At 39.8% G+C, this 27,033-nt stretch overlaps 3 non-coding genes across 3 annotated transcripts; all 3 read left to right on the top strand.

Moving 5' to 3' along the window:
* The first annotated feature begins 246 nt into the window (after window positions 1-246).
* Window positions 247-408, top strand: LOC145691169 (U1 spliceosomal RNA). Its single transcript, XR_014132379.1, has one exon. It is a non-coding gene; the product is annotated as a U1 spliceosomal RNA (small nuclear RNA).
* Window positions 409-19,754: 19,346 nt separating this feature from the next.
* Window positions 19,755-19,917, top strand: LOC145691167 (U1 spliceosomal RNA). Its single transcript, XR_014132377.1, has one exon. It is a non-coding gene; the product is annotated as a U1 spliceosomal RNA (small nuclear RNA).
* Window positions 19,918-26,157: 6,240 nt separating this feature from the next.
* On the top strand, window positions 26,158-26,319 carry LOC145691164 (U1 spliceosomal RNA). Its single transcript, XR_014132374.1, has one exon. It is a non-coding gene; the product is annotated as a U1 spliceosomal RNA (small nuclear RNA).
* The last annotated feature ends 714 nt before the right edge of the window (window positions 26,320-27,033 follow it).

Here is a 27,033-nt window from a genome sequence, read left to right on the forward strand (position 1 = left end):
AGAAATGCCAACAGATAGCAGTAGATTGCTCACCGATGGTAGTAACCGAGTGCAGGCAGGTAATTTCTCGTCATAATATAAAAATGTTTCTATTTTCTGTGTTTTCTATTTCCTAGTGACTTTTCTGCCTACATTAAAATGAGTACTAGTGCAGACAACACATCTATGTTTGTGGTATAATTGTAACCTCTCACTGTCGATTCGTTGGGGCAATTTGATTGGGCAAATGACTTGGATTTCATGAGCATACTTACCTGGCGTAGGGGCTACCGTGATCAGCAAGGCGGTTCCCCCGGGGTGAGATCCTTCCATTGCACTTCGGTTGGGTTGACCCCCGCGAATACCCCAAACGTGGGTATCTCGGGCGCGTAATTTTTGTTAGTCGGGACTGCGTTCGCGCTGTCCCGGAATAAAACAATTCAAACGCAGACACTAGTTGGCAAGCTCAGTGGTAGAGTGCCCACTACTATGGTTTCGGTTTGTAGTTGTGGGTGTTCTCAGACTTTCATAATCATCCGTCTTGTGTAGCCTTTAAACTGTAAAACTGAAACAATTCCCACTCTGACTTCTTACAGATAAATATCCTGATTCATACGAAAACTACAGAAACATGATGTATCCAAGTACTGCTTCACTTTGGTGATCGAACGAGGACTACTATTCTCAACGTAGCATGGCCCTTCGCTACATGTTACTTCATTTTCTTCCAAATGTGGCAGGAGCACCTACTTCGATACCCACACAAGTAAATTTGTGGTCAACAATATCGTGTCCGTGGGTTTTCACACACATTCTCATTCCACCAAATTTTCCATCGTCATCATTCACTTGACTTACCTCTTACTTAGCCTGAACTTCAAGAAGAAAAAAGGTGGGACGTTAAACTGGATGATTTTATTTTCTTCTTATTCTCTCTGCAATAAAATAAAGATTCATTCCATCGTATCACCAGTATTCGTTCAAAAATAAGAAATTAAAGAAACAAATACATTTAAAAAAAGTGATAAAAGTAGTTAAAATGACAGAAACTAATAGGACTTTAAACAAAATGGAACATTAATTATTGGCATACAAATACACAAATGGAAAGCTATATAAATGGAGAAATTAGAAATTCGATACTACACTTACAGATACTATACTTTGATCTTAGCCAAATGGCCGAGAAGTAATGATGAGACGGTCACGGTCACGGTCACGGTAATGTTGAAGTTGTGTGAAGAGTATCGGGCCGAAGCCCCTGACTCCATGAGTAAGATGGAATAAAGAATATATATAGATGTGCAGGTGGCTAGTTGGATATTACTATTGTTTTATTATGGCTGGAAGTCTACATCTGCAACTGTCGCAGAGTAGCTGATAATGTTATTACGAGCTATGGAAAGATACTAGATGCGTGGCGTGCGATAAACATTCCGTAGAGCGCATTCGGTGCCAATGGTGGCTATAGCTGGATTAACATGTCTTGGTAAAGTATGCCAGAACTTATGATGGAGATGCCGTAGAACTTCTCGAACAGGAGGCAGCTCTAAATCTTCCAGAATTTGGCGGTTGCGAGTATATCTGTCGTGACCAGTGATGATGCGTCCGGCTCTCGTTTGCACACTTTCAAGTGTTTGAAGATGGCTATTAGAAGCATGTTGCTAGGCAGGACATGCATAAGAAAGTGTGGACAGGACTATCATCTTGAAAATGTGCACGCGGACCTCATGAGAGCAGCGAAAAATGGGGTACAAGGCCGAGATTTTTCGTAATGCTCGTTGCTTTATATCTTTGATGTGTGGGGCGAACGTGAGCCCCTGATCAAATGTCACACCCAAATATTTTGCATGCGTGGCGTGAGGAATGTGTGCGTTCTCATATATTAGATTTCGAGGGGCGCGGATGCGTCTTCTACTGTGAATGACAGCGCAACTTTTGTCGGCATTTACTTTAATTCTCCAGCGCCTGGCCCATTCCTGAAATCTGTCTAGTTGACGTTGCATATAGATGTAGCACTGTGCAAGTGAACTACTTGTTGTAAAAAAGGCGATATCATCGGCATACGTTGCGAAAAAGCAGTTTGGTGAAGTTGGAAGATCTGCTGTATAGAGATTATATAAAAGTGGTGAAAGTACAGCGCCTTGTGGGACACCTGCTTTAATTGGCCTAGACGAAGATTTGACACCATCAACTGACACATGAAAGGATCTGCCAATGAGATAAGAACGAAGTAAATGCAGAAAACGATCCGGAAAACCTTGAGTGTATAGCTTATATAACAATCCAGCTAACCAGACTTTGTCAAATGCTTTTGACACATCCAGGTATACTCCAAGGGTGTGGTGTTTTCTATTGAAAGCCACTGTTAAGTGATCAACTACTCGTACGAGTTGGGTAGTAGTGCTATGTTGAGCACGAAACCCAAACTGATGGAAGGGTAGAAGATCACTATTGGCGACATGATGTTTCAACCTCCAGAGGAACACACGTTCAAATAATTTACTTAAGTGTGACAGAAGACTTATCGGCCTATAGTTTTCCGGAAGCAGCGGATTCTTTCCGGGTTTAGGGATGGTGATAATACGAGCTTCCTTCCAGGTCTTTGGGAAGTAGCATATTTGAAAGATGGCATTAAATAAATATGCCAAAAAGACCAGTAATTTTCGAGTTGGATGTTTCAGTATCACAGGTCGAATCCCATCAGGCCCAGATGTTGTCTTTGTCGGTAGACATTTAATGTGTTTTTCTATTTCCCGAGGTGTAACTGGGTTGATGCCATGTGTAGGGTTTTGAGTTCGTATACTATATAACGTAGTCCCAATGTGCTGGTGGAAATAAGGATCGAGTTGATTTCTATTGGGCTGGAACTGTGCTTGCAGAGAGTCAGCGAAAGTATCTGCTTGCAACTGAGGGTCTTGAGTCAGTCCTTGTGGTCCTTGGAGGACTCTAGCTCTGGAAGCAAAAGTAGCCCGTTGGAAGGATTTAGAGTATATCCAAATTTTACGATCATTTACTGTGAGGTTACGAAAAGTATCTTCCCAGTACTGTTGGTTTTGTCGTTGAGTTAGCATCTTGATCTTTGCACGCAGTTTATTCCACAGTGTCTTGTAGGCTGGATGAAGTGTGAGCTGCCAGCGACATCTAGCCCAACGTTTTAAATGAATATAGAGTTGCAGATGTAGACTGTCGCATTGACCTGTTTGCGTTGGAGAGATTGTAGTAGTGGAGCTTGCTGCCTCTGCTGTACGAAGTGCTACTGTGATATGAGAAACTGCCTGATCGATGTCCTGAATGGTGGCGGGCCGATCTCTTAGGTCGATCAGTGTGTTTAATTCTTCTTTAAACAAATCCCAATCAGTTTCTATGTGTTTAAGAATAGGAGCAGTGTGGGCGATGCTACGGTGGAAGACATGAAAAATGACTGGGTCGTGATCTGAGTCTAGGTCCGAGAGAACATATGGGTGAATACTGAAGGATACGTTTTTGCAAAGAGCAACGTCAAGCACGTCAGGTTGGCCGCCGAATTTTGGATAATGAGTTGGATCTGGTGGAGCACTGATGATAAAGTTGGACGTGAGGAGGTATTGATGTAAAGCGTCTCCAGCAGTGTTTGGAGTAATGGAGTTCCATTCTCCATTCTTTGCGTTAAGGTCACCAGCTAAGACAACTTTGGGCCCTAAATTTGCGATGATGTCGAAGTCAGTCGGTTCTAAGTGTGTGGCCGGGGACCTATATCCAGTGACCAGTACTAATGGAATTCCTGGAGTTATTAGCTCAACAGCAAGTGCCTCTAAAGTAAGTAGTGGTGGTATTGTAAGCGACCTTACTGGTAATGACTTTTTGACAATGAGCAGCAATCCTCCTTTCTGTCTACCCACTCTATCCTGTCTGCATACATTGTAATTAGATAGGCGCCAAGAAGTGATACGAGCAGTAAAATGTGTTTCTTGGATGAACATGACATCAACTCTATGCTTTATTAGAAAGCGAAGAAGCGTTTGTTTCTGCCCCTCAAGACCATCTGCATTCCACGTAGCAAGTATAAGTGTGTGGTGTAGGACGCCGGATTTAGAAACAGCCATCGTCAACCATTTCCGCTATTGTTTCGATTACTGCTGCAGCCTTGGAAGCTGAGTCTGCAGCTTGTCGAAAACGTGTGATGCCACGTTTAATGTGTGTAAGTATTTTACGGAAATGTAAGCCCTTCAGAAATGAAAGAACTGATTTTAAGTCAACATCTTCGTTAGAGTTCTCTTGTTGGACGGCAGTAACTGGTTGGGTGTGAGAAGAAGTGGGAGCTTCAACATCATTGTTATCCTTAGTCACGGGTTGTATATTATCAGCAGTGGGAATGGATGTTTTCTCTGAGGATGGTGTGTGGATATTTTTCTTAGGTATATCTGGGAGTTTGTTCGGATGTTGCACTGGCAATTTGAGAGCTTCTGAGTAGGATTTAAATACCGGACAGCCACGGTAATTTGCTGGGTGATCTCCCTGACAGTTTGCGCAGGTGGCGGGTGTGGATGTGTCTGGTTTGGTACATGACTGTGTAAAATGTGATTGCCCACATTTGAGACACCTCGGGTGGGCTTGGCAGGTGTCTTGCGAATGCCCCAAGCGTTGACATCTGTAACATTGCAAGACTGAGGGATGCTTGTAAGGTTCAATTTGAACCCGGTAGTGAAGCATGTTGTTTATAGCGTATATTTCTTTGACTGCTGCAGTTCGTTCTAAAGCAACCAAGAACAGTGGCATCATTATTTTCTTGTCATCCGTCTTGCTTTTACGAAACATCTGGTGGACGCTGGTTAGTTTGTACCCCAGTCGGAAGAATTCTTCCTTTAGGTCGTCTAAATCTGTGTCAATAGGTAGTTTTCGGACAACTACCTTAATAGGTCGTTCATTTTTTGCTACACCTGTGGCATACTCAGTCTTCGTTTGCTCACAATAGGTTTTGATGGTGGTATAATCATCTTTGTTGGACGCTTGAATTCGAATGCGCTCTTTATTTGGTTGTGCTAATGGAGGCTTCTTCAATGCTCGTGACAAGGTCTTTATGAAAGTATAAGTATTTGTAATGCCGTATATGAAAATTGGAGGAGGCTTATGACTGGGCGGCTGTTTTGGCGGAGCAGTATTATTGCTGGCAGTAGTAATCGCGTCACTATAGGACACTTTTTGGCCCCTGGGTCCCTGCCTCAGGACCCATGGTCCCTGGCCGGGGTCAATGACCTAGGGGTACATAGGACCAACCCTCTAAATTTTGGCAGGGGTACCATGGCCCATCCCCTAAATTTTGGCAGGGGTACATAGGACCACCCCCCTTAAATTTTGGAAATTGCCAAATCTAAAAATTTGGTATGGTAGCCTAGGACCATAGTATGTACCTCTATCAGTATTGGGTGTCTATGTCGTTCCCTTTCATGGGTAAAAAATTGCCAAAAAGTCAAATTTCGGGGGTTTTTGACCGAATTTATCCCCTTTGATGAGGTGTTATTACCCTATATGGTTATATGGGCGTATACAGGGATTCATTCCCTTTCATAAGACATGGGTATATTAATGCACCACTTGAAAAATTTGGGAGGGGTACCTTGGCCCACCCCTTAAATTTTGGAAATTGCCCAATTTAAACATTGGGTATTATAGTACAGGACCCTAATATGTATTATGATAAATTTGGGTGGTCCACCTTGTTCCCTTCTAGGGGTACAAAATTGCCAAAATATAAACGTAAGCAATACGTAGTACCATGTGTTTGGTTTTTGGTCGATTTTATCCCCTTTGATGAGGTGTTATTATCCTATATAGTTATATGGTCATGTATAGGGGTCCATTACCTTTCATAAGATATGGGTATATTTGTGCACTCCTTTAAAAATTTGTGAGGGGTACTTTGGCCCACCCCTTAAATTTTGGAAATTGCTCATTTTATATATTTGGTATTATAGTACTGGACCCTAACATGTATTATAATAAATTTGGGTGGTCCACCTCGTTCCCTTCTAGGGCTACAAAATTGCCAAAATATAAACGTAAGCAATACGTTGTACCACGTGTTTGTTTTGGCTCAATTTATCCCCTTGGATGAGGTTCTATTACCTTATATGATTATATGGTTATGTATATTGGTCCATTCCCTATTATAAGACATGGGTATATTGATGCACCCTTTAAAAATTTGGGAGGGGTACCTTGGCCCACCTCTTTATTTTGGAAATTGCCCAATTTAAACATTTGGTATAATAGTATAAGACCCTAATATATTACTATAAATTTGGGTGGTCCATCTCGTTCCCTTTCATGGGTACGAAATTGCCAAATTTTAGTACAACCACGTGTTACGTTTTTGACTTAATTTATTCCCTTGGATGAGGTCCTATTACCTAATATGATTATATGATCATGTATAGGGGTCCATTTTCTATCATAAGACATAGGTACATTGATGCACCCCGGGAGGTGTACCATAGCCAATCCCTTAAATTTTTGGAAATTTTTCAATTTAAGCATTCGCTATCATAGTACATGACCTCAATATGTATCATGATAAATTTGGGTGGTCCACCTTGTTCCCTTTCATGACTAAAAAAAAAATGCCAAAATATAAACATAAGCAATATGTTGTATCACGTGTTTGGTTTTTGGCCCAATTTATCCCGTTTGATGCGGTCTTATTACCGTATATGGTCATATGGTCATGTATATAGGTTCATTTCCTATCATAAGACATGAGTACATTGATGCACCCTTTAAAATTTTGGGAGGGGTATCTTGACTCATCCACTCAGTTTTAGAAATTGTTTAATATAAGCATTTGGTATCTTCGTACAGGTCTTCAATATGTACCACTATAAATTTGGATGGTCCACATCGTTTGCTTTCATGGGTAAAGAACTACCAAAAATCAAATTTCGGAGGTTATTGACTCCTATTTAGCACGTTATATGGTTTATTACCTTTATATGTTTATGTTCTCTTTTAAATTTGGGAATTATAAAATAACATAATTTGGTAAACGTTTTCTAGGACCCTTTGGTGTTCCTCTTATGGCCAAATATTCAAAATTTAAAGGTTATTGACCGGCTTTATTATTGAATAACTACAGGATTTATTACTTTTTCATAAGACACAGGTGTATTTCTGTACCAATCTTAAATTTTGGGAGGGGTACATTTCTTATTGTCATATGAATAATTGGTAATTGTTCATTGTTTAAATCATTATGATCACGTGATCAGTTATTGACCTATGATGGGATTAGGAGTCCAGGACATTGGTACATTTAAACTTTGTAGGATAATTTGAGAATGCGTCATTGGTATTGATTACTACAGCCAAATATAAACGTAAGCAATACGATGTACCACGTGATTGACCTTGATGAGGTAGTGTACAGGGATACATAGCTAACCTTATTGAATCTTATGACTCATAGTCTTAAGGGAATACATGCTACAACACTGGCAAAGTTATTGTTGATGTAATTTGATTGGTTGATCACTATCTTTCGTGCAATCCGATTGGCTGATCACTATCTTTCGTGCAATCTGATTGGTTGCTGATTTTCAAATCTTTGTTGCATTCAGTTTTAAGTTTTGTTTAACATTTAAAAATCTTGGTTTCGTTCAACATTTTGCACTCACTGATAAATATGATCAAATCCGTTTATTTGTTAATCGAATAGTTAAAAACCGGATAACATTTGACGGTTAACCGTGAAACGTAAAATTTTTAGTTTGAAATTTTTTTGCTTGAAACTTTTTGTTTGAAAATTCTTGCTTTCAAATTTTTGTTTGAATTTTTTTGTTTCAGAATTTTGTTTGAAATTTGTTTCAAAATTTTTTGTTTGAAAATTTTTTTGTTTGAAATTTTTTGTTGCAAAATTTTGTTTGAAAATTTGTTTAAAATTTTTTCGTTTGAAATTTTTCGTTTCCAAATTTTTTTGTTTAAATTTTTTTGTTTCGAATTTTGTTTTTTCAAAATTTGGTTTGAAATTTTTTTTGTTTGAAAATTTTTGTTTCGAAAGTTTTGTTTGAAATTTTGTTTCAAAGTTTGGTTTGACATTTTTAAAAGTTTGTGCACTCATTAGTAAAGAACCGGAACTGTTTAGAACAAAAACCTCTGGCAACATTGTGGTGCAATAGTACACATCAGAATATGGGGTTGTACTTGAAATGAAAAAAACACAATTCATTGAAATGGATCATTTTATTACACTCCACATACATCCATACCAGATAGTGGTTCTGGATATTGTCGATACAATGTATTTTGAACTTCTTGCACTAGTTTGTCTTTAGCGTATAATTGAAGTCTTTTAAGGTCTATTGCGATATCAATTGGTGGAAACTCAATGTCCATTTGATCACAAATAAACTGTTTATCAATACAGATATGCACCCACGAACGATGTTGACAACCATCACAATATCTAGATACATGTTGTACAATATGCATAACACATTTTTCAAAATAGTACTTTTTCAGGAATATACTTGTTTTGTTGCACACTTCCACTGCATGTTTAACACACTGAAATACGTTGATAAATTTGTTCCATTCCGTTTGTGTTAGATACACCATGTTGCGAGAGTCATGGAATGTACTCTTTTTACGTAACAGCACCATCTTCTCTTCGAGGACTGTACGCAGCACCACTTCATGATTTGAGCCTAATGATTTGACTATGGTCACATTTAGCTCATCATGAAAATAATCGTTCATTTGGTCGATTCGTGAACATAATATTTGCCATTCTTCACAGGTCAGTTGTACACCAAATTGTTCTGCTTTGCCCAATCGAATTACTGGTTCAAATGTTCTAGCACTGATACCAATCATCACATGTTTTGTTTGAAATATATTTATTGGATAATAGCTTGCGAAGATGAACTCTTTATCGTTAGAAGTACACATCTTTCCACCTGAAAAGCACTTACTCAAATGATTTCGTGGGATGACAGTGTATTGGTTGATTTATAGAACTACGGCTGACGTCATTGGAAAGGAATGGGCTGACGTTTGAATTCATGGTTTCATCACAGTTACTGACGTCATGCTGACCAACCAAATTGATACAACTATGTCTGACGTCAAAGGAATGTGCTGACGTTTGAATTCATGATTTCATCACAATTGCTGACGAATCTGGCTGTGTACTAAATTCAAATTGATGACTTCGACCCAAGAGTCTTTTATAACATAAAGATACAGATCCAGTATTTAAGAAACGCAGCACTTCTTCTTGTTTTGATGCTTCCATGGGTAAATATCTTGCTGGTAAAATTATATTCTTATCATTTTCAAACCTCACTACGATTCTTAATCCAAACTTTGTAGGGATCATTTGGCTAGCTAAGATTCTATAAGGTACATTCTGTTGTAAATCAGTAATCTTGGTAAATGATTTCATCACATCACGTGTGTTTAGAAACTGTAGACAAGTAGCCATGATGATGTTATCATGAATACTAACTCGAACGATACTTATATATGATGCAAAACTGATGACGTTGCAACATGTTCTGACGTGTACTATTGCACCACAATGTTGCCAGAGGTTTTTGTTCTGAACAGTTCAGGTTCTTTACTAATGAGTGCACAAACTTTTAAAAATGTCAAACCAAACTTTGAAACAAAATTTTTGAAACGAAAAAATTTGGAAACGAAAAATTCAAACAAAATTTTTGAAACGAAAAAATTATAAACAAAAAAATTTGGAAACGAAAAATTTCAAAACAAAGATTTCGAACAAAAAATTTTAAACAAAAAATTTTCAAACAAAATTTTGCAACAAAAAATTTCAAACAAAAAAATTTTCAAACAAAAAATTTTGAAACAAATTTCAAACAAAATTCTGAAACAAAAAAATTCAAACAAAAATTTGAAACAAGAGTTTTCAAACAAAAACTTTCAAACAAAAAATTTTCAAACTAAAAAAAAATTCACGTTTCACGGTTAACCGTCAAACTTTATCCGGTTTTTAACTATTCGATTAACAAATAAACGGATTTGATCATATTTATCAGTGAGTGCAAAATGTTGAACGAAACCAAGATTTTTAAATGTTAAACAAAACTTAAAACTGAATGCAGCAAAGATTTGAAAATCAGCAACCAATCAGATTGCACGAAAGATAGTGATCAGCCAATCGGATTGCACGAAAGATAGTGATCAACCAATCAAATTACATCAACAATAACTTTGCCAGTGTTGTAGCATGTATTCCCTTAAGACTATGAGTCATAAGATTCAATAAGGTTAGCTATGTATCCCTGTACACTACCTCATCAAGGTCAATCACGTGGTACATCGTATTGCTTACGTTTATATTTGGCTGTAGTAATCAATACCAATGACGCATTCTCAAATTATCCTACAAAGTTTAAATGTACCAATGTCCTGGACTCCTAATCCCATCATAGGTCAATAACTGATCACGTAATCATAATGATTTACCCAATGAACAATTACCAATTATTCATATGACAATAAGAAATGTACCCCTCCCAAAATTTAAGATTGGTACACAAATACACCTGTGTCTTATGAAAAAGTAATAAATCCTGTAGTTATTCAATAATAAAGCCGGTCAATAACCTTTAAATTTTGAATATTTGGCCATAAGAGGAACACCAATGGGTCCTAGAAAACGTTTACCAAATTATGTTATTTTATAATTCCCAAATTTAAAAGAGAACATAAACATATAAAGGTAATAAACCATATAACGTGCTAAATAGGAGTCAATAACCTCCGAAATTTGATTTTTGGTAGTTCTTTACCCATGAAAGCGAACGATGTGGACCATCCAAATTTATAGTGGTACATATTGAAGACCTGTACGAAGATACCAAATGCTTATATTAAACAATTTCTAAAACTGAGTGGATGAGTCAAGATACCCCTCCCAAATTTTTAAAGAGTGCATCAATGTACTCATGTCTTATGATATGAAATGAACCTATATACATGACCATATGACCATATACGGTAATAAGACCGCATCAAACGGGATAAATTGGGCCAAAAACCAAACACGTGATACAACATATTGCTTATGTTTATATTTTGGCATTTTTTTTTAGTCATGAAAGGGAACAAGGTGGACCACCCAAATTTATCATGATACATATTGAGGTCATGTACTATGATAGCGAATGCTTAAATTGAAAAATTTCCAAAAATTTAAGGGATTGGCTATGGTACACCTCCCGGGGTGCATCAATGTACCTATGTCTTATGATAGAAAATGGACCCCTATACATGACCATATAATCATATTAGGTAATAGGACCTCATCCAAGTGAATAAATTAGGTCAAAAACGAAACACGTGGTTGTACTAGAATTTGGCAATTTCGTACCCATGAAAGGGAACGAGATGGACCACCCAAATTTATAGTAATATATTAGGGTCTTATACTATTATACCAAATGTTTAAATTGGGCAATTTCCAAAATAAAGAGGTGGGCCAAGGTACCCCTCCCAAATTTTTAAAGGGTGCATCAATATACCCATGTCTTATAATAGGGAATGGACCAATATACATAACCATATAATCATATAAGGTAATAGAACCTCATCCAAGGGGATAAATTGAGCCAAAACAAACACGTGGTACAACGTATTGCTTACGTTTATATTTTGACAATTTTGTACCCCTAAAAGGGAACGAGGTGGCCCACCCAAATTTATCATAATAGATATTAGGGTCCAGTACTATAATACCAAATATATAAAATGAGCAATTTCTAAAATTTAAGGGGTGGGCCAAGGTACCCCTCACAAATTTTTAAAGGAGTGCACAAATGTACCTATGTCTTATGATAGGGAATAGACCCCTATACATAACCATATAAGGTAATAGGACCTCATCCAAGGGGATAACTTAGGTCAAAACCAAACACGTGGTACAACGTATTGCTTACGTTTATATTTTGGCAATTTTGTACCCCTAAAAGAGAACGAGGTGGACCACCCAAATTTATCATAATACATGTTAGGGTCCAGTACTATAATACCACATATATAAAATGAGCAATTTCTAAAATTTAAGGGGTGGGCCAAAGGACCCCTCCCAAATTTTTAAAGGAGTGCACAAATGTACCTATGTCTTATGATAGGGAATAGACCCCTATACATAACCATATAAGGTAATAGAACCTCATCCAAGAGGATAAATTGGGCCAAAAGAACAAACACGTGGTACAACGTATTGCTTATGTTTATATTTTGGCAATTTTGTAGCCCTAGAAGAGAACGAGGTGGACCACCCAAATTTATTATAATACATGTTAGGGTCCAGTACTATAATACCAAATATATAAAATGAGCAATTTCCAAAATTTAAGGGGTGGGCCAAAGTACCCCTCACAAATTTTTAAAGGAGTGCACAAATATACCCATATCTTATGAAAGGTAATGGACCCCTATACATGACCATATAACTATATAGGATAATAACACCTCATCAAAGGGGATAAAATCGACCAAAAACCAAACACATGGTACTACGTATTGCTTACGTTTATATTTTGGCAATTTTGTACCCCTAGAAGGGAACAAGGTGGACCACCCAAATTTATCATAATACATATTAGGGTCCTGTACTATAATACCCAATGTTTAAATTGGGCAATTTCCAAAATTTAAGGGGTGGGCCAAGGTACCCCTCCCAAATTTTTCAAGTGGTGCATTAATATACCCATGTCTTATAAAAGGGAATGAATCCCTGTATACGCCCATATAACCATATAGGGTAATAACACCTCATCAAAGGGGATAAATTCGGTCAAAAACCCTCGAAATTTGACTTTTTGGCAATTTTTTACCCATGAAAGGGAACGACATAGACACCCAATACTGATAGAGGTATATACTATGGTCCTAGGCTACCATACCAAATTTTTAGATTTGGCAATTTCCAAAATTTAAGGGGGGTGGTCCTATGTACCCCTGCCAAAATTTAGGGGGTGGGCCATGGTACCCCTGCCAAAATTTAGAGGGTTGGTCCTATGTACCCCTAGGTCATTGACCCCGGCCAGGGACCATGGGTCCTGAGGCAGGGACCCAGGGGCCATAAAGTGTCCTATAGTGACGCGATTACTACTCTGGCATTGACATTAGCATTATCTGCTTGGGTAGAAGACAAAACATCAAACCTATTGCTGACTGGAAGAGGCGGATAGTCTGCTTTGTTGAGGTTTTCCAATGAAGACCTACGTCGCTTTAGTGTTCCCACTACTGTAAAGTCCATGTCTTCAGGCTTGGTTGAAGTACACGGTTGTGAGGCACTTGATTGCTTAAATGTACTTTGTTTTGATTTGAGCTCCCCTGGAATGGCTGTTTGCTTCTTCTTTCCCAAGGGCAGAAGAAAGTCTTCTGGTTTGTATGTGGCTCGTATTATTTTGCCCCTAATAGCAGGAATCTTCGTCGATTGAGATTTTTTCTCAGATTTGGTGGATGTCTTCTCAGAAGCCATCTTTATTGTTAGAGTAGGGGATGGCGCCAGCTTACAAGAAGGGTAGTGGCGTTCCCAATAAATGGTATGAACTTAGAGCAGTGCTCTAAGGTTTTAGTTTGTCAAAGTGCTTTTCCTCCGAAGAGGAAGCACTACGAATCGTTAGCCGGTAGAGGTGCCAAAGTCGTCAACGAGTTTTAGTTATCTCTGCCTCCGAAGAGGAGAGTATCAAAAATAAATCGTTTAGCCTAGAGGAATAGCAAGATCGTCAACAGAAAAGATCAATTTCGTGCGTTAACCTCCGTAGAGGTATTAAATATAATTCGACGGTTGTTTCCTCAGCCTCAAGGAGGCAAGTAATCCAACCGTATTAACGAAGTTCGCGATGCAATCAATGGGGATGGACACACTAAATGACTTGTTTATTTTTCTCCGCCAGCTACGAATACCCTATTTTTTTCCCTGGTTAGAGATTCCAGGTGGCCAGTTCTGATGAAAGCACGCTGTTTTCCACTTTATATTATCAATGTTTAAACAGTTGAGGTGAGAGTTAGTGGTGTTAGACACCTTTCATTCAATCCAAAATAGATATGGCCCAAATAAATGCAAATCTTAGACGCTGCTATTTGGTTCCAATAAGTGCGTTCATTTTCGTGCTTGTGTAATTTGCGGTTCTATCTCGATTTGAAATTGCACTACTAGCATGTATTTAACAAGTCCCTATACATACATAGCTGCTACGCAACCCATCCGCCATGTTGGTGCCATTCACAACATCCAGTATATATTGCATGAAATCGGAAAATTACATTCATTAAAGCAATCTCAATGTTTCATCAGCTTTTCATTGATTATTTACCAATCATTCCATTGTTAAATGTTATTGTTTTCGTATTGTAAACAGCCAGAAAATTGTTGCATAGCAATAGTGCGCTCACAGATAGAACAGTTTCGGTTTGCGTTACACAGTTGGAAATAGGCATCAAATATCTTCAAGAAAGCACAACCAACTACATATACGTACATTTCGAAACATAAATAGCTGTAAACTATACCATAATCATTTTATTCCTCTCAGTTGTGCCTATGTTCAAGACGTAAAACAAGAAGAAATGCCAACAGATGGCAGTAGATTGCTCACTGATGGTAGTAACCGAGTACAGGCAGGTAATTTCTTGTCATAATATAAAAATGTTTCTATTTTCTGTGTTTTCTATTTCCTAGTGAATTTTCTGTCTACATAAAAATGAGTACTAGTGCAGAAAACACATCTATGTTTGTGGTATAATTGTAACCTCTCACTGTCGATTCGTTGACGCAGTTTGATTGGGCAAATGACTTGGATTTCATGAGTATACTTCGAACCTAACTTCTCTTGTGGTTAGTTACTGTACTAAGCTGTGATCAAGTATTGCAGACGTACTTGTGAGAACGGTACAGATACGATACTTAGGAGTCTGACAGAAGATCCTCATCTTCTGGAGGGCATTGTTTGCACTCATACTCTGACCAACTCTTTGTAGCACGTATTCGAACGGGGTGCTCTTCGTTTATATACTGCTGAGTATTTCTTGTTTCCATTGCCTTGATCCCCTTGGATCATGCATCGGTTACCGGGGATAGTTGTGCCTCCCACCAGTAACCCCTCGGAAGAAACAGGAAGGGATCCTCGCAGAAACCGGCGCGGTCGACCACTATCAGAAAGTAGTGCCGAGTCTGTAGACAAACGCTCTCGGTCCCGTTCACCTGCTTACATACAGAAAACACCTGCACAAGCAGAACCAATGCAATGCACTACAGATATGTCGCCGCCATCGACATCTACTTCTGGAATGCAACCAAACTTTGTTGCATCTCTTACACGACCAAAGATACATTCTTTTTGCTTACCGATTACGACACCAAGTACAGCAATAGCCGCCATATATTTAATCAAATAATGAAATACCTTCCTCGCGCCAGTGTCAAAGAGATTGTGTTTACCAGGAATGGCATTATTATTAAATCTGATGATGAAAACTTCGGTATCACGCTTCGTAACAAAGCCAGCTACGAAATATTTGAAAAAAATGCTAAGCTTACCAATCACAGTACTAAGATCAAACAAAAACCACCGCCCTCTCGTTCACCGATGATGTCTGTTGTCATTCGAGGCGTTCTGCCAGAAATAACTGACGAAGAAGTCTTAGAGGAGCTTAAAGCCGAGGGCATAGAGGTAGCAAAATGTCTTCGAATCAAAAATAACAATGGTCCAACTTATATGGTTCGTGTTTTGACCATGTCTCAAATATCAATCGATACTTTGTTGCAAGATGGTGCTTACATCTTTAAAAAACGACATCGTGTTGAGCCATCTCGTACCAGTTCACCTCTTCCAATTAGATGTGAGAAATGTCAAATCTACAATGACCATGTTACTTCCAAGTGTTCAAATGTCCCCAAATGTGGGTACTGTGCAGGACAACATGAAACAAAGGATTGCTCAAATACAGGGAAGCCACCACATTGTTCAACATGTTCAAGTAATGCACATCCTACTTACAGTTATAAATGCAAATCTAAGCCAACAGCCAAACCAGATCACCCGGAAATGACTGTTCCGCTCCGTACAATAGACGCTTTTGTTCCTTTTTCCCAATCTATTGCTTCTCCTCTCACCGTTGAGAATTTCCTGCGCTATATTACTCTTATCTTGCAAAATATCTTTCCGTTTCAACGACAGCTAATTCTTGACCATGTTATTGCGGCGGCCTCAGTAATATTTCAAGTTAATCTCTATGCTACCTATTCTGGTCCGTATGTTCATTTCCATATTGTACCACGTGATACCGCAGTTTAAACCCAACGCTTTCTGTCTCAGTATGGCTCTTACTATTCTTTTTATGAATATTCGGTCGTTATCTCAACACCGAGTACTATTTGAGCAGCTGCTCTTAGAACATCATGTGGATAAATTCGCTTTGAATAAGACGGCCCTTAAGCCCACAACATCTATACGCCTTCCTAGGTATCAGTTACTAAGACATGATTACGCAGATACTAACGCTCGAGCACAAGGCGGCGCTGCTATTGGAATCTACCATAAACTAACTTACAGAGCTCATTCTATTCCATCACTTGTCCCCTTGCCTGAACATTTGGTGGCAACCATATATCTACCAAATATGGCTCTAACCGTAGCTACAATCTATGTCCGTCCAGGGCATGATATTCCGCTCGATTTCTTCCAGTACCTATTCTCGCAGTATCGTCAATTATTAATACTAGCCGATATCAATATTCACAGTCGATCCACCAGGGAGAAAACTCAGTTTTCTGATTTTATTTCCCTAGGTCTGCATGGCCATATATATCAACTACCCAAACATACCAGGCCGAGTAGTCAGACTACTCCTGACGTTATCATTAGTACAGCTTCAATAGTTGCTAAAACTTCTATCACGGTTCTTGACTGTATCGGCAGCGATCATCTACCAGTAAAAGCGGTAATTAACCATGCACGACCACCATCGTCTCCACAATTAACAAGAACTATTTTCTTATATGATAAGGCTAACTGGGAACAATATCGGACTGATATCAATACCGCAATAGATCAGTTACAACCACCAACCTCTGAAGCTGAACTGAACAATGTCGTTCATAACATTACAACTGCTCTTAACGACAGTGCTGCAAAGAATGTCCCTACGTACCATGGGAAAACATATCAGCCAATATTACCACCGCAATATCTTACACTTGTACGAAAATCCAGGCAGTATTTTCGTGAATATGAGAAAACACGAAACCCAGAATATTTAGCCCAAGCACGTCGATGGCAACGCACAGTTCACAATTATATAGTTGCCCATAAAAGACTTACGTGGACTAAAACGTGCAACAAGTTGAACACCGAAACACACCCCACAAGATACTGGAAACAGTTTCACCTGTTAACTGGGCAGAAAGTCAGTACTTCATACCCTTTTGTCCAGGACGATCAGCCTTTGCACACTGATCAGGCGAAAGCGGATGCTTTCGCATCTCACTTACAAACAGTCTTTACGCCGCCTCTATCTACACATCGTTTAAGCCCCCGCATATCTGAACCAGCAATCAACCAACTGCTCCAACCATCAGTCGCCCATGAGTTGGATACAACACATCCTTTAAATCACGAAATTACCTCAGATGAAATAAGAGATGCTTTAAAGCGGAAACGTAATACAGCACCTGGTTTTGATCATATATCTTATCGAATCCTCAAAGAGTGCTCACTACAGTTTTTTCTCTTCCTGGCAACGATTTATACGTTTATTTTAAGAACTGGATATTATCCACGCGACTGGAAGATGTCTAAAGTTTGCATGTTCTTAAAACCAAACAAACCACCTCACTCCGTGAAGTCATATCGGCCCATACAACTGACATCCACTTTGGGGAAATTATTTGAGAAAATACTGGTGCATCGTCTCCATCCATATCTCAATGATCATCACCTTTTACCTTCTCATCAGACAGGATTTCGTCCATATTACAGTCTCAATGATCAATTACTCCGTCTTACCACTATTATCACCAATCATTATAACAAAGCACTACCGTCCTGCCTCATACTCATGGACCTTGAGAAAGCATTTGATCGTATATGGCATTATGGGTTATTCTATAAATTGCTGAAGCTTGGTGTTCCTCTAAATTATCTTCGAGTTATCTACTCTTTTATATTAAACCGTATTGCCTATGTTAATATCAACGGCTCTCTATCACATCCGATTTTCCCCTATACGGGAGTGCCACAAGAGTCAAGTTTATCACCTCTTTTGTATATCTTATATGCCTCCGATTTACCATCTCCGGCACCTCATACATATCTCTTCCAATATGCGGATGACACTGCATTTCTTACGCTCGGTAAAACAATTCAGCAGATTAATGTCAATTTGCAGACTACAATTACGGACTTTCTTCGCTGGTGCAATAAGTGGACACTTACTGTTAACGAAGAAAAGACACAAACTTTAGTTATTTTACCGCCTAATTGTCGTAGCAAAGTCCATCGTAATCCGAATTTGCTTGAGATACGTGTTGGAGATCATCTCCTCCGACCAACTAAAACTGTTACTTATTTAGGTGTCATTTTCGATGATAAATTGAGATGGTCAGCGCAACTACAGAAACCTGTTACAAAAGACAAAAATAGACTGCAACTTCTTCGTCGCCTTGTAGGTCAAACCTGGGGTTTAAATTCAACATTGCTACTGAACACTTATAAAGCATTTATGCGAAGTATTCTTACTTTCGGTCATGTCGCCTGGTGTTCAGCCCCTCAAAAGTTTTATATCAGATTAGAGATACTCGAGCGTCATGCCTTTCGGCTAGCATTTCGTATCAAACTACCTTACCATAATCAAGATCTTTACGACAAGATAAACTTTCCGCCGCTTGTACAACACATTGCGCACTTACGTAGAAAATATATAGCTAAATGCCTTCACGACTACAAGGATATTTTTCTAGACACCATATTTATAGATTTGGAGCAAGAATCGCAGTTCAGATACTTTTATACGCCACTAAGCATCTTACTTTCCATTTATGCTCGAACTCTACCGGATGATCACCATCATGTCAGATTTTTCCAACGACAACTCATTCATCATGACATTCCTCATCTTTTTCCATTATAGCACTGTTTATTTATCACACCACTAACAAGGGCTTCCCAGTGTTTTCTCATTAGTCTTGAGCCGCCCCAAGACAGAAGACTAACCTGCATTCGTCATACTTACAAATTTAATTGTTTTGTGTTGTGATGTCAAGTGCACTGCATTCATCATCATCACTCGACTGTCGTTCTACCAATTCGACGTTATTTGAATACCATTATTGCTTTATATATTTGTACATTCATTTCGTCGCATTCTTAGTACCATCACTGTTCTTTATCACTTCACTTAATTATATATTTAATATATATTAGTTACATTTATCTTGGCTTCATTATATATTTCTTATAAATTAGTTAGTTATATTTATCTTTCCTATGTTAATTTTTCTTTATGTTTTCTCTTCACTTATCAATATATATGCTGCTGTAATGTATTAGTTTCCTTTGATATTTATTAATTATTAATCACCAGTATATTTCTCTACAGCTCAGTGCCCAACTATAAGTAAAATAAAGGCACAATTGATGCAAACACACCCCATGCCAAGAGAGAGGGCGAAACCCTCTAGTGGCAGATTAATCTCATCTTCTGCTTTTGAAACAATAAAGATGTTCTCCAAACCTGCTTCCCTCAAAAAAAAAAAATTCATGAGCATACTTACCTGGCGTAGGGGCTACCGTGATCAGCAAGGCGGTTCCCCCGGGGTGAGATCCTTCCATTGCACTTCGGTTGGGTTGACCCCCGCGAATACCCCAAACGTGGGTAGCTCGGGCGCGTAATTTTTGTAAGTCGTGACTGCGTTTGCGTTGTCCCGGAATAAAATAATTCAAACGCAGACACTAGTTGGCAAGCTCAGTGGTAGAGTGCCCACTACTATGGTTTCGGTTTGTAGTTGTGGGTGTTCTCAGACGTTCATAATCATCCGTCTTGTGTAGCCTTTAAACTGTAAAACTGAAACATTTCCCACTCTGACTTCTTACAGATAAATATCCTGATTCATACGAAAACTACAGAAACATGATGTATCCAAGTACTGCTTCACTTTGGTGATCGAACGAGGACTACTATTCTCAACGTAGCATGGCCCTTCGCTACATGTTACTTCATTTTCTTCCAAATGTGGCAGGAGCACCTACTTCGATACCCACACAAGTAAATTTGGGGTCAACAATATCGTGTCCGTGGGATTTCACACACATTCTCATTCCACCAAATTTTCCATCATCATCATTCACTTGACTTACCTCTTACTTAGCCTGAACTTCAAGAAGAAAAATGTGGGACGTTAAACTGGATGATTTTATTTTCTTCTTATTCTCTCTGCAATAAAATAAAGATTCATTCCATCGTATCACCAGTATTCGTTCAAAAATAAGAAATTAAAGAAACAAATACATTTAAAAAAAAGTGATAAAAGTAGTTAAAATGACAGAAACTAATAGGACTTTAAACAAAATGGAACATTAGTTATTGGCATAGAAATACACAAATGGAAAGCTATATAAATGGAGAAATTAGAAATTCGATACTACACTTACAGATACTATACTTTGATCTTAGCCAAATGGCCGAGAAGTAATGATGAGAGCTTTTTTTTTTTTACCTGCAATTTCATTCCCAGTTGAAACTGGGCGGGCCACAGAAGGTAACGCCTTCTCTGGGGCCAGTGAAAACGGAGTTGTTGGTATCTTTTGTTTATAGATGGGCTCAGGATGCTATTAAATGGACAGTTGTATATTCATTATTATATCTAGGGATGCGGTAGAAGAAGTGCATGAGCGTGGATGAAAACCCAAATGTGGAGGATAGAGGTTACGGATTATAGATATGCGGATGGCAATGATATATTCGACGACGTGGGTTATAGGTAGCAGTGGCCTCTTCTTGGTCATTTAAAGCGAGTAGATGGTCAACTGGAGGATAGGCATGCCGTGGTTGTGCAGGAGTCTGGTCTACTAATTCACCAAGGATAGGACGTCCTTCCGCTATACGGCGCTGTATGTAACGAGTGCGCAGGCGATACAGATGGGGTAAGAGCGTGGGAATGGTGGTGCGGCGGTAGACCTCTTGAGTAGGAGTATGTGGCGGTAATGAGTATGCAAGCCGCAGAGCATGACGTTCCAGGACTTGTAATTTGTCGTAGAAGTGCTGTGGAGCTGACAACCAGGCAATATGACCATGTGTAAGGGCAGGGCGGACAAAAACTTTGTACGTATGGAGAATAAGTCTAGTGTTGAGACCCCAGTTGGTGCCGCAGAGACAGCGCAACAAATTTATACGACGTCTAATCTTAGCTTGTAAAAGGGAGAGATGGGCGGTCCAGGTAAGGTGTTTGTCAAATATGACGCCTAGATATTAGACACTGTTTGACAAGGTCAACGGTGAGTCAAGAAGCGTAAGATGTAGACGCTCGGGATTTCTAGTTAGACAAAATTTGTTGCGGTTGCGGGCGAATAATGCCATTTGGGTCTTGGAGGGGTTTAATTTCAGCTTCCACTTCAGACACCAGCTGACGAGCTTATCGAGTGCTGGTTGGAGAGTGATGTTGATACGATCAACAGAGGAACACAAGGCGATATAGGCGGTGTCGTCAGCAAATTGGAGTGCGTGGATGGGCGGCCGAGGTTGGGGCATATCTGCTACATATAAGATGGATAGTAAGGGGGAGAGCACTGAGCCTTGTGGTACACCAGCGCGAAGAACAAAATGGTGGGATTGAGCCTGGTTAATTTGGATATAAGCTGAACGTTGATGGAGAAAATTTGCTATGAGGTGAACGTACGGTAAAGGAATAATACGTAGTAGTTTGAAAATAAGGCCTTGATGCCACACAGTATCGAATGCTCGTTCGACGTCAAATGAGATGAGGACAGAAGGCAGTCGTTTATTCAAGTGGTTAACCAGGAGGCTGGAGAGTTTGAGCAGTTGATCAGTAGTGCTGAATGATGGTCTGAAGCCAGCTTGCGTTGGGGGTAGAAGATGATGAGTTTGGAGGTAAGAATGAAGGCGTGTGACCACAATACGCTCCATAGTTTTGCTGAAGACGTTAGTTAGACTAATTGGGCGGTATGATCCGACGTTGGTTGGATCTTTGTCCGGTTTCAGAAAAACTACTATTTTGGCGAGCTTCCAAAGAGCTGGAAAATGGCCAGTCGTGAGAATAGTAGTATACAACTGAGCGAGCACATTATGGAATTCCGGTGGGGCTTGCCGAACTTGGTTATATGTGATAGTGTCGGCCCCAGGTGCTGTATTGCGGCGTCGACGAAGCATAGTTACTATTTCAGGACTAGTGATTGGAGCTGTCAAGGAATTAGTCGGATCAGGTTGATGGGCCATGTCAGGTGTAAATAATGGTCGCTCAGGATTACCCAAAGTGGTAATATGACGGTGTGATGGATGGGAAAACAATGGAGCACTGTGAGGGGTGAAGACAGCCTCAAAGTGGTTAGCGAAGGTGACTGCTTTGTCAGAATCCGTCGTAGGGACGTTGCCATCAACAAGAATAGGATAGTGGGAGCCCCGGCGTTGGTAAGTAAGACGTTTAAATAAGTGCCAGAATTTAGTGGCATTGGTTTCGTTGCGCAACTCGTTGCATGAGGTTCGCCAGTCGAGTCTTTTCCGGGCTATGAGGTACTGTTTGACCATGCGTTGGAACTGTCGATGCAGTATGAGAAAGTGTGCATCGTGAGTCCGTCTGTATTCAGTCAAAAGGGCATGTGACCGGTGAAGGAGAATGACTGCATGAGGTGGTAAACTCGGTCGATGTGAGTGGATTGAACGTTTCGGTACTGCATGTTCAGTAGCCCCTGCAATGATTGTACTAAGAGACATGGAAACATGGTCAATGTCGTCTAAATATGAGATTTCGGTGCGAGTAAAAGCCAGTTGCTCAGAAATATAGGTTCGATATTTCTCCCAGTCGGCTTTGGCGAAATTGTAGGTCGCAGAGGATGCTGGTGTTTCCTTGGGTTTGGTGCCAGGAGGTGTTATTGTAAGCAGAACTGGGAGATGATCGCTGCCAACCGAGCTAAGTACATCCACAGAAGAGTTGGGGAGCAGATTGTTACTGACTATAACCACATCAGGTGTGGTGTCACTCTCAGGCCGTGTGTGGTGGGGCAGAGGAATACAAGAACTATGCGTGGTATGTAGGAAGTCCTGGAAACGCTGTTTCTGCGCCGAAGTGCGTGAGTGGTAATTAAGATCTGCAAGAACTACGTATGTTTTGAAGTTGACATCCAGGTAAGTGAGAAAGCGGTATGGCAAAGGTTGAGTAGATCGGACGTATATGGTTGCCAGGGTCAGAGTAAGGGCTGGAAGGTAGACGGTGCTGATGACGTGTTCGGTGTACTGGTCAGGATACGGTGGTATGACGTGACGACGAGGTAAGGATTGTCTGATGGCAATGGCGGCACCACCTCGAGCAATGTTATTAGGGAGATCACTACGTAACAGGTGGTAGTGTGGAAAGTAGTACCGGTCAGTTGGCTTCAAAAAAGTTTCATTGAGTGCAAGACAATCAACGTTGAGTGAGGTCATAATGTTTTCAAGCAATACCCGATTAGTCTTGAGCGAGCGGATATTGGAGAAGAGCAATTTTACTATCTTATTTCTGTTCCCCGCCATCTTGATCAGGAGGTGTAGATTCAGAATGGAAATGAAAATGGGAATATAGGCCGGAATAAGTGGCTGCCATATGGATATGGAATATGTCATAAGCAGCTTTTGTTGCATGTGATAGAATGGCTTCGCGTTGAAACAGGAAAGCATTTTGTAAAACTAGAGTGATGAACTGCAAGACATTTTCGACTGTGGGAGGTGGAAGTAAAGAGGTTTGAGTGCCAGTCGAAACACTTGTATGTAGTCGGAGCGGCACCACTGTCTCTGGTTTATCTGGCAGCGGCTTCGGTTTATTTTTGCACTGATAAGAGTAAGTGGGATGGTCGCCATTACAGGTGTTGCACACAGGAGGTTGTTGAAGGAGGGTGCAGTTTTTGATCTTGTGTTGGCCTTTGCAGTGTGCACAGATGGATGGAAGAGTGCATTGATTGGTCGGATGTGAGTTGTAGGTGAGGCAGTTTTCGCATCGTCGAGAGAGAGGTTGTGGCATGCGAAAAGCCTCAACTCGATGGTGACAACGGTAAATAAAAACACCATGTTGGAGAAGATCATCTATGAGTGTTTGGTTGTCAGTAAGCAGTCTGACCATGTAAGTAGGACCTGTTGCATTTTTGATGCGAAGTGCACGACTGGGATGGATATCATCAGCCTTGAGTTCGTCTAACAGTTCTTGTTCGGTGATGCTAGGGTCAACGCCACGAATCACTACAGACAGTAAAGGGGTTCGTTGAGGTGGCTGGTTTCAGATAGTAACGGACCAGTTTCAGATAGAAAGATTTAACATTATGGAGTGCTGGATCCAGCTGCGTGAAGAGAATGGTGAGGAGCGCAGGATTCGGAGTAATACCAGTCATAGGTTGGGCAACAGAAGTGCTTGCGATAGTATGGGAATCAGATTCAACAGAAGCGGTCTTGGAAGGACTCTTGAGAGCCTCAGTGTAGGATGGTTTAGAGGGAGAGCGAGAGCGTTCGCGGGCCCTAGGTGGGGAGCCATCGGAAGACTGTGAGGTGCTAGGTGGTTTGGTGCGCTTTTGTGAACGTGCCGATTCCCGACGTGATTCCCTAGGCGGTCCCATCGAGGGTAATCCTTGATGTTTACCCTGGGAAGAGAAGTCCGGTGTCTTAGGCATAAGTCGTCGTAGATGACGTCCGAAAAGCCGGAGCTCTTCTTTCGTCTAGTAAGATTGAGATCACTACCAATAAAGGATAAAGCAATACTCAAGTAATAATATGGTTTGAGATCACTACCAATTAAGGATAAAGCAATACTCTGATCAACGAAGCTAGATGTTAGTAATAATTAGTTGGCGTGCTCGCTAATCACAAAGTGATGCTGCTGTGCCAAATTATGAGCGGACTTTCGAACCAGTTAGCAAAAACAAAAGACAAAGAATTCACCACAATGCCAAGCACGAGGTAAATGCAAAAATAAATGTTCCCTCCGAAAGATGAAAATCTTTCGTCTATCCCTTTAATAGAATGACTGCACAAGTCTCAAGAATACGTTTGCAATACTCTATCACCGTTCGTGCAGCAACAACTATAAGTAGGGTTAGCAATATTTAAGTATCCGACAAAATCCAGCTGCTTTCCTTTTTATATTAGCAATGACTAAATAGTTGAGGTGAGAGTTAGTGGTGTTTGACACCTCTCATTCAATCCCAAATAGATATGGCCCTAATAAATACAAATCTTAGACGCTGCTATTTGGTTCCAATAAGTGTGTTCATCTTCATGCATGTGTAATTTGAGGTTCTATCTCGATTTGAAATTGCACTACTAGCATGTATTTAACAAGTCCCTATACATACATACCTGTTACGCAACCCATCCGCCATGTTGGTATCATTCACAACATCCAGTATATATTGCATGAAATCGGAAAATTACATTTATTAAAGCAATCTCAATGTTTCATCAGCTTTTCATGGATTATTTACCAATCATTCCATTGTTAAATGTTATTGTTTTCGTATTGTAAACAGCCAGAAAATTGTTGCATAGCAATTGTGCGCTCACAGATAGAACAGTTTCGGTTTGCGTTACACAGTGGGAAATAGGCATCAAATATCTTCAAGAAAGCACAGCCAACTACATATACGTACATTTCGAAACATAAATAGCTGTAAACTATATCATAATCGTTTTATTCCTCTCAGTTGTGCCCATGTCCAAGACGTAAAACAAGAAGAAATGCCAAGAGATGGCAGTAAATTGCTCACTGATGGTAGTAACCGAGTGCAGGCAGGTAATTTCTCGTCATAACATAAAAATGTTTCTATTTTCCGTGTTTTCTATTTTCTAGTGAATTTTCTGCTTACACTAAAATGAGTACTAGTGCAGAAAACACATCTATGTTTGTGGTATAATTGTAACCTCTCACTGTCGATTCGTTGAGGCTGTTTGATTGGGCAAATGACGGATTTCATGAGCATACTTACCTGGCGTAGGGGCTACCGTGATCAGCAAGGCGGTTCCCCCGAGGTGAGATCCTTCCATTGCACTTCGGTTGGGTTGACCCCCGCGAATACCCCAAACGTGGGTATCTCGGGCGCGTAATTTTTGTTAGTCGGGACTGCGTTCGTGCTGTCCCGGAATAAAACAATTCGACCGCAGACACTAGTTGGCAAGCACAGTGGTAGAGTGCCCACTACTATGGTTTCGGTTTGTAGTTGTGGGTGTTCTCAGACTTTCATAATCATTCGTCTTGTTGTAGCCTTTAAACTGTGCAGTGCGTGTAAAACTGAAACATTTCCCACTCTGACTTCTTACAGATAAATATCCTGATTCATACGAAAAACGTGATACATCCAAGCAGTCCATCTATCCAAGTACTAACACTGCTTCACTTTGGTGATCGAACGAGGACTACTATTCTCAACGTAACATGGCCCTTCGCTACATGTTACTTCATTTTCTTCCAAATGTGGCAGGCTCAGTGCTAAAGCGCTTACTTCGATACCCACACAAGTAAATTTGTGGTCAACAATATCGTGTCCGTGGGATTTCACACACATTCTCATTCCACCAAACTTTTCATCATCATCATTCACTTGACTTACCCCTTACTTTTAGCCTGAAGTTCAAGAAAGAAAGAAAAAAAGTGGGACGTTAAACTGGATGATTTCATTTTCTTCCTATTTTCTCTGCAATAAAATAAAGGTTCATTCCATCGTATCACCAGTATTCGTTCAAAAACAAAAAATAAAAAATAAAATAAGAAATTAAAGAAACAAATATATTTAAAAAAAAGTGATAAAAGTAGTTAAAAAGACAGAAACTAATAGGATTTTAAACAAAATGGAACAT

This window comes from Thermobia domestica, chromosome 7, assembly GCF_964235325.1.
Source record: "Thermobia domestica chromosome 7, izTheDome1.hap1.1, whole genome shotgun sequence".
In the NCBI taxonomy this organism is placed as follows: domain Eukaryota; kingdom Metazoa; phylum Arthropoda; class Insecta; order Zygentoma; family Lepismatidae; genus Thermobia; species Thermobia domestica.